This window comes from Salvelinus fontinalis, chromosome 1 (assembly GCF_029448725.1).
Source record: "Salvelinus fontinalis isolate EN_2023a chromosome 1, ASM2944872v1, whole genome shotgun sequence".
In the NCBI taxonomy this organism is placed as follows: Eukaryota; Metazoa; Chordata; class Actinopteri; order Salmoniformes; family Salmonidae; genus Salvelinus; species Salvelinus fontinalis.
The window spans coordinates 41608888-41618489 of NC_074665.1; positions in this window are offsets into that span (position 1 = coordinate 41608888).

Sequence of the window (9602 nt, forward strand, 5' to 3'; positions counted from 1 at the left end):
AGGTTAATAATAATTTAAAAAACAATATCTTTAAATGCTTACAGTTTAAAAATAGTTATCATTGAAGCAGCTAAAGTAAGAATGCATTGAAGCCCATCTTAATTCATGCAAACCCTTCACATGTGGGAAATGGTCTACATGGATAGGGCTAAATGTACATGTTTGTTACAGAAAAATACGAAAAGCAGATGCATAACCAGGATTTTGGAGTTAATGGGGATATTATTAGACCAAAGGTGAGTACACAACAGTTCACCAGACACAAGTCTTAATCCAAACATTACACTGATTTTAAATGTGTATTTTACATTTACTGTACTTTTCACCGCATTTGTTGATAACGAAATCAGAAACTACTCTGGATGCATTCAGTAACATAAGACTATTGCTGGAAAATTGTGGAAGACAAAAATGACAAGGGTGAGAGGACTAACTGGTCTCCAGGTCAGTGACCACACACCTCTCAAGTGTATACAGATCCTAATCAATTTCAATGCACTTTTATGATTTTTTTTTTTACCTATATGATCTGACAGTGTTAGGCTTTCACAAGGCAATTCAGAGAAACCGATTGTAATTTTTGTTCACATAGAAAGGAGTCATGAGTACATTCAGGTGCGTGTGCCACAGCAAATCTTCTTCCCAATAAACGAACAGGCTCATTGTGTTCAGAACAACCCAGTGTATGATGACATAACAGACAACCAAAAAATTGCAGAAGTTACCCAATTATCGGGAGGGATGGGGGCAACTTCTTGTTGCGTGCGGTGCTCAAGTTCAGAACGTCTGTCTGTCAAAACACACAATGCTGTGAATTGCCATCATGTATAGCATGTTGCTGTACACTACGTTCCAATTTCGGTGCTTATTGGTGTCCAATATGCCATTTTCAACCCATATATACAGGTATGAGTGTGAAGGGCTACATGCTCCCAGATTAGAAGGTATCAAAAAGCTGAATGTAAATATTGTGATCATAGCTTTCACCTGGTTAGTCTGTCGTGGAAAGAGCAAGTGTTCTTAATGTTTTGTATGCTCAGTGTATGAACACTATCAGCCTAAATTTAAATGTTTATAACAATGACAAAAAATAGTACAATAAATGTAAGTACCTGACGATAGACACAAGGAAGCACAATAGATGTGCAGTATGTTGATGGCTGTAGGTTCGTGATTCGTCTGTTTTAACATGGGAATAACTGGGAGCTAATGTGACCATTACAATTAGAGCATGCTCGCTAACGCGCTCTTACAGCAATAACATACAAAACACATCCCAGGATGCATCAAATATCTAACAGGTACTGTTCAAAAGTTTGTGGTCACTTAGAAATGTCCTTGTTTTTGAAAGAAAAGCACATTATTTGTCCATTTTTAAAATAACATAAAATTGATCAGAATTGTTAATGTTGTAAATGACATTGTGCTGGAAACTGCAGATAAAAATAAAATAAAAATTGAATATCTACATAGGTGTACAGAGGCCCATTATCATCATCCATCACTCCTGTGTTCCAATGGCACATTGTGTTAGCTAATCCAAGTTTGTAATTTTGAAAGGCTAATTGATCATTAGAAAACCCTTTTGCGATTATGTTAGCGCAGCTGAAAACTGTTGTGTTGATTAAAGAAGCAATAAAACTGTCCTTCTTTAGACTAGTTGAGTGTCTGAAGCATCAGCATTTGTGGGTTCAATTACAGGCTCAAAATGGCCAGTAACAAAGAACTTTCTTCTGAAACTCGTCAGTCTATTCTTGTTCTGAGAAATGAAGGCTCTTCCATGCGAGAAATTGCCAAGAAATGGAAAATCTCTTACAAAACTGTGTACTACTCCCTTCAAAGAACAGCGCAAACTGGCTCTAACCAGAATAGAAGAGGAGTGGGAGGCCCTGTTGTACAACTGAGCAAGAGAACAAGTACATTAGTGTCTAGTTTGAGAAACAGACGCCTCACAAGTCCTCAACTGGCAGCTTTATTAAACAGTACCTGCAAAACACCAGTCTCAACGTCAATAGTGGAGGCGACTCCAGGATGCTGGCCTTCTAGGCAGAGTTGCAAAGAAAAAGCCATGTCTCAGATTGGCCAATAAAAAAGAAAAGATCAAGATGGGCAAAAGAACACAGACACTGGACAGAGGAAGGTTGGGAAAAAGTGTTATGGACAGACAAATCTAAGTTTGAGGTGTTCGGATCATAAAGAAGAACATTTGTGAGACGCAGAAACAAATAAGTGGAGTGCTTGACACCATCTGTCAAGCATGGTGGAGGCAATGTGATGGTCTGCTGGTGCTTTGGTGGTGGTAAAGTGGGAGATTTGTACAGGGTAAAAGGGATCTTGAGGAAGGAAGGCTATCACTCCATTTTGCCACGTCATGCCATACCCTGTGGACGGCGCTTAACTGGAGCCAATTTCCTCCTATAACAGGACAATGACCCAAAGCACAGCTCCAAACTGTGCAAGAACTAATTAGGGAAGAAGCAGTCAGCTGGTATTCTGTCTAATGGAGTGGCCAGCACAGTCACCGGATCTCAACCCTATTGAGCTGTTGTGGGAGCAGCTTGACCGTATGGTACTTAAGAAGTGCCCATCAAGCCAATTCAATTTGTGGGAGGTGCTTCAGGAAGCATTGGGGTAAAATCTCTTCAGATTACCTTAACAAATTGACAACTAGAATGCCAAAGGTCTGCAAGGCTGTAATTGCTGCAAATGGAGTATTCTTTGACAAAAGCAAAGTTTGAAGGACACAATTATTATTTCCATTAAAAATCATTATTGATAACCTTGTCAACGTCTTGACTATATTTCCTATTCATTTTGCAACTCATTTCATGTATGTTTTCATGGAAAAAAAGGAAATTTCTAAGTGACCCCAAACTTTTGAACAGTAGTGTATATCAGGACATGTACATAGTGAACTCGCACACATTGTAAATATGAAAAGTAGAATACAGTATTTCAGGAAGTACTGTAGGTCAGGAAGTACCTGACCTACCGCTTGAATGTCAATATCAGACTGGGAAGAATTTAAGTTTGCGATCTCCCCCCTATCTGCAAGTATGACCAATGTCATAATATGAATATGTAAATTCAACCAACCAATGGGAATACATAAACATCTAATACATATTTCTGCAGTGTCAAGTGAAAACATAACCAACCCTGTTACTCTAATTTCCTGTACTTTGACAGAATGTTTTACTACATTACACAACCTCACGTTTTGACCACATTGATTTGAGGGTATTTGCACATCCTTTTTACCTCATTAGTGATGTTAGTATACACATTTAAAGTCAACACAATGACACAAAATCGATTGCTTAAAACAGAGCAATATCATTGGTTTTGCACTGTTGATTTTATGGTATGCACTGGTGGTCTACTTTTATTTTCTAACTCAAATGTCGTGGAAAATTTGAAAGCTCCCTGTATAAAAGACGCTGGCCTCACACCAATTCATGGATTTGAGAGTTAAACTATCACTCAAATAACAACCAACCCTTGTCACTGTTGATATCCTATGGCGGGTCGTGATTTGTTGAAGTTAAATAACAAAGCAACTGATTTGTTTCTTTCCCTGTTTTGGCAGCCTTCCAAAACTTCCATCCGACATTCTAGAACACGTGTCAAGCTCATTCCACTTAAGGCCGAGAGTCTGCGGGTTAGTAAAGAACTAATTATTAAGGAACTCCTCTCACCTGGTTGTCTTGGTCTTAATTGAAAGGAAAAACCAAAAACCCGCAGACACTTGGCCCTCCTTGGAATGAGTTTGAAACCACTGTTCTAGAATTTTGATGACTGTCTTCTAGCAAATTCTCTTCTAACCACTGATATGTAAATTATTCTCAGATTCATTGTAGCCTTTGAATAGTGTTTGTTTAAACAGTGCATACACCTCTTAACGTTTGCCCGTGCGCTACTGATTTCAAATTGATATCGATATGAGTGATTAACAAAATAGTGTTGCGTTGACCTTTCCACATTGGTGACCCACTTGAAACAAAATGCAACAATCCAAACTGTAGCTGGCTGTCTTCTACAGGTTGTCCTCTAACCAGTGATATACAAATTATTCCCAGATTCTGTGTTTTTTTTTTATAAGGTTAGTTTTAACAGGATGTGTAACCCGACCCCCCCTAATGTTATTGATTCCAACGTGATATCAATATGAGTGATTGACAAATAAGTGTTGTGTTTCTCTTTTCGTTTTAGCAAACCCCCAAATCAAAATGCATCAGTCCAAAATGTAGCTAGTTGTCTAAAGTAGGTTGTCCTCCAGTTTCCATGTGATTTTTTAATTGTGTTAGTTTCAACAGCGCATACAACCTGATTTTCCCCATTATGAGTGATTTTGTTTTTGTCAAAACAACAGTTTTTTGGGGGCATATGCAGTTTATAAGGTGCTCGTCTAAAAAAAAATACAAGTAAAATTATTACTATTGTGGCACATGTTGCAAAAGTATTCATCCCCCTTGGCATTTTTTCCTATTTTGTTGCATTACAACCTGTAATTTAAATATATTTTTATTTGGATTTAATGTACTGGACATACACAAAATAGTTTAAATTGGTGAAGTGAAATGGAAAAAATTACTTGTTTCAAAAAACAAAAAAATAATAAACGGAAAAGTGGTGCGTGCATACAGTTGAAGTCGGAAGTTTACATACACTTAGGTTGGAGTCATTAAAACTCGTTTTTCAACCACTCCACAATTTCTTGTTAACAAACTATAGTTTTGGCAAGTCAGTTAGGATATCTACTACTTTATGCATAACAAAAGTAATTTTTCCAACAATTGTTTACAGACAGATTATTTCACTTAATATTCACTGTATCACAATTCCCGTAGGTCAGAAGTTTACGTGCACTAAGTTGACTGTGCCTTTTAAACAGCTTGGAAAATTCCAGAAAATGATGTCATGGCTTTAGAAGCTTCTAATTGGCTATTGGACACCATTTGAGTCAATTGGAGGTGTACCTGTGAATGTATTTCAAGGCCTACCTTCAAACTCAGTGCCTCTTTGCTTGACATCATGGGAAAATCAAAAGAAATCAGCCAAGACCACAGAAAAGCAATTGTAGACCTCCACAAGTCTGGCTCATCATTGGGAGCAATTTCCAAACGCCTGAAGATACCACGTTCATCTGTACAAACAATAGTATGCAAGTATAAACACCATGGGACCACACAGCCGTCATACTGTTCAGGAAGGAGAAACGTTCTGTCTCCTAGAGATGAACGTACTTTGGTGTGAAAAGTGCAAATCAATCCCAGAACAGCAAAGGACCTTGTGAAGATGAAGAGAAAACAGGTACAAAAGTAGCTATATCCACAGTAAAACATGTCCTATATCGACATAACCTAATAGGCCGCTCAGCAAGGAAGAAGCCGCTGCTCCAAAACCGCCATAAAAAAGCCAGACTACGGTTTGAAACTGCACATGGGGACAAAGATCGTACTTTTAGGAGAAATGTCCTCTGGTCTGATGATTTATAAAAACAACTGTTTGGCCATAATGACCATCGTTATGTTTGGAGGAAAAAGGGGGAGGCTTGCAAGCTAAAGATCACCATCCCAACCGTGAAGTACGGGGGTGGCAGCATCATGTTGTGGGGGTGCTTTGCTGCAGGAGGGACTGGTACACTTCACAAAATAGATGGCATCATGAGGCAAGAAAATTATGTGGATATATTGAAGCAACATCTCAAGACATCAGTCAGGAAGTTAAAGTTTGGTCGCAAATGGGTCTTCCAAATGGACAATGACCCCAAGCATACTTCCAAAGTTGTGGCAAAATGGCTTAAGGACAGCAAAGTCAAGCTATTGGAGTGGCCATCACAAAGCCCTGACCTCAAGCCTATGTGTGCAGAACTGAAAAGGTGTGTGCGAGCAAGGAGGCCTACAAACCTGACTCAGTTACACCAGCTCTGTCAGGAGGAATGGGCCAAAATTCACCCAACTTATTGTGGGAAGCTTGTGGAAGGCTACCCAAAATGTTTGACCCAAATTAAACAATTTAAAGGCAATGCTACCAAATACTAATTCAGTGTATGTAAACTTCTGATCCACTAGGTATGTGATGAAATAAATAAAAGCTGAAATTAATCATTCTCTCTACTATTATTCTGACATTTCACATTCTTAAAATAAAGTGGTGATCCTAACTGACCTAAGACGGAAGTTTTACTAGGATTAAATGTCAGGAATTGTGAAAAACTGAGTTTAAATGTATTTGGCTAAGGTGTATATAAACTTCTGACTTCAACTGTATGTACAGTTTATCCACAACCATTGCAACTCTGTCACTCCGGCCCCCTGTGTTTTCGCATGACAGGATAGAGTACATTGCGTCTCTGGTTTATGTCATGGGGAAAGTGGTCATTCATCCCATAGTTAGTTCCTTTTAATTCTCTGCCCCTGGTTTGGACCATTCCCTTCTGTTTGATATGTTTAAAGAGCACAATAATTGCGTGAGGTATGGCTCTGAATGGTTTCCCCATTCTATGCACCCTGGAGAAGGTGATTTTCTCCACGACACTGGAGGGCAGTTTCAGCTTTTCAGTCATAAATTCCTTCACATTATCATCTGGTTAGATATTGTCTGTCTCAGGAATCCACGAAACATTCCTTGAGATTGTACATCAAGCAGTGACTCCTTCAGTGTTCTATTCACCCAATGAATTGTCTCAACTGCATTCTGAATGTTATGTACAGCACCTTTCAAAGATTCGTTCTCCTTCTTCAGTCTATTTCCTTTTGGCTGAACTCCAAACGAGGTGTCAGTTCTGCGATTCTCTGTTGGGTTGTCTCTAGCATCTCCAGTTAAGCCAGGATTTTGTTGATATGCTCCATCAGTCCCTGGCACGTCCATAGCCTCCGTGCTGAAAGACTCTCCTTCGCCAGTGGTTTTGGATGACAAAGGCCACGGTTGTTACTTTTTGCGCGGTGGGCATATGACAGAGCAAGCGCAGTTGCTGCCTTTGACATGTTTCATGTCCAACGGGGCATGGTAGTGGTGGTCTAAAAAGCATTCTAGCTCCTGCAGTAACTCTGGTGCATTGTTTTGCCTAAAATGTTCATCACTACACAATGTATCCTTGTGAATGGAAATATACTGTATGCTTATACATACATCGATATTACTTAGATTGAGAAAACAAGTGTGTTCCAGGATTCATCCAATGGCATTGTGGAGTATACCACCTCAGTCACCAGCTTCCTCAAGTCCCCAAAGTGACCGTACGTACAGATCCAAACCAGAAGCCATGGATTACAGGCAACATCCACACCGAGCTAAAGGCTAGAGCTGCCACTTTCAAGGAGCGGGACACTACCCCGGACACTTAAATTCTGCTATGCCCTCAGACGAACCATCAAACAGGCAAGCATCAATACAGGACTAAGGTTGAATCCTACTACACTGGCTCTGACGCTCGTCGGATGTGGCAGGGCTTGCAAACTATTATGGACTACAAAGGGAAACCCAGCCGTGATCTGCCCAGTGACGCAAGCCTACCAGATGGGCTAAATGCCTTTAATGCTCGCTGCGAGGCAAGCAACACTGAAGCATACATGAGAGCACCAGCTGTTCCAGATAACTGTGTGATCACGTTCTCCGTAGCCGATGTGAGCAAGAGCTTTAAACAGGTCAAAATTCACAAGGCCGCTGGGCCAGACGGATTACCAAGACATGTACTCGAAGCATGCGCGAACCAACTGGCAAGTGTCTTCACTGACATTTTCAACCTTTATCTGCCCGAGTCTGTAATACCTACATGTTTCAGGCAGACCACCATAGTCCCTATGCTCAAGAATCTGAAGGTAACCTGCCTAAATGACTACCGACCCGTAGCAGTCACGTCAGTAGCCATGAAGTGCTTTGAAAGGCTGGTCATGGCTCACATCAACAACATCCCGGAAACCCTAGACCCACTCCAATTCGCATACCGCCTGAACAGATCCACAGATGACAGAATCTCAATTGCACTCCACACTGCCCTTTCCCACCTGGACAAAAGGAACACCTATATGGTTGGGCTCCCGAGTGGCGTAGCAGTCTAAGGCACTGCATCTCAGTGCTAGAGGCGTCACTACAGACACCCTGGTTCGAATCCAGGCTGTATCACAAGCAGCTGTGATTGGGAGTCCCATAGGGCAGCGCACAATTGGCCCAGCATTGTCTGGGTGTGCTCGCTGTAGACTGTCATTGTAAATAAGAATTTATTCTTAACTGACTTGCCTAGTGAAATAAAGGTTAAGAAAATAAATAAAATTAATTGACTGTAGTCAGCGTCCAACACCATAGTAAACACAAAGCTCATCACTAAGCTAAGGACCCTGGGACTAAACCCCACCCTCTGCAACTGGATCCTGGACTTCCTGATTGGCTGCCCCCCAGATGGTAAGGGTAGGCAACAACACATCTGCCATGCTGATCCTCAAAACGGGGGCCCCTCAGGTGTGAGTGCTTATTCCCCTCCTGTACTCCCTGTTCACCCATGACTGTATGGTCAAGCACGACTCCAACACCATCATTAAGTTTGCTGACGACACAACAGTGGTTGGCCTGATCATCGACAACGATGAGACAGCCTATAAGGAGGAGGTCAGAGACCTGGCAGTGTGGTGCCAGGACAATAACCTCTCCATCAACGTGAGCAAGACAAAGGAGCTGATCTTGGACTATAGGAAAATGAGGGACAAACACACCCCCATTCAAATCGACGGGGCTGCAGTGGAGCGGGTTGAGAGCTTCATGTTCATTAGTGTCCACATCACCAACAAACTATCATGGTCCAAACACAACAATGCAGTTGCGAAGAAGTCACGACAAAGCCTATTCCCCCTCAGGAGACTGAAAAGATTTGTCATGGGTCCCTAGATCCTCAAAAAGTTCTACAGTTACACCGTCAGAGCATCCTGACCGGTTGCATCACCACCTGGTATGGTAACTTTTCGGCATCTGACCGTAAAGTGCTACAGAGGGTAGTGCGTACGGCCCAGTACATCAATGGGGGCAATCTTCCTGCCATCCAGGACCTCTATATTAGGCGGTGTCGGAGGAAGGCCACAAAAATTGTTAATGACTCCAGTCACCCAAGTCATAGACTGTTCTCTCTGCTACCGCATGGCAAGCGGTTCCGGAGCGCCAAGTCTAGTCCCAAAAGGCTCCTTAGCCGCTTCTAACCCCAAGCCATAAGACTGCTGAACAACAGCTTCTAGCCCCCCCACCCCCCTTTGTTTTTACACTGCTGCTACTCGCTGTTTATTATATATGTATAGTCACTTTACCCCTACCTACATGTACAAATTATTTCCATTACCTCGACTAGCCTGTACCCCTGCACATTGACTCGGTACTGGTAGCCCCTGTATATAGCCTCGTTATTGTTATTTTATTGTGTTACTTTTTTTAAACTTTAGTTTATTTAGTAATGTTGTCGTTTGTATGTGTATGTTTAGATTTTTTTTTAAATGTTAAACCCTTCTGGAAACAGTGAAGAAGTAGAACACACGCTCCATCGCACGCATGTTGATTTTGTCCCCCCACACCAAAACCGATCAGGACACGCAGGTTGAAATATCTAAAGAAACTCTGAA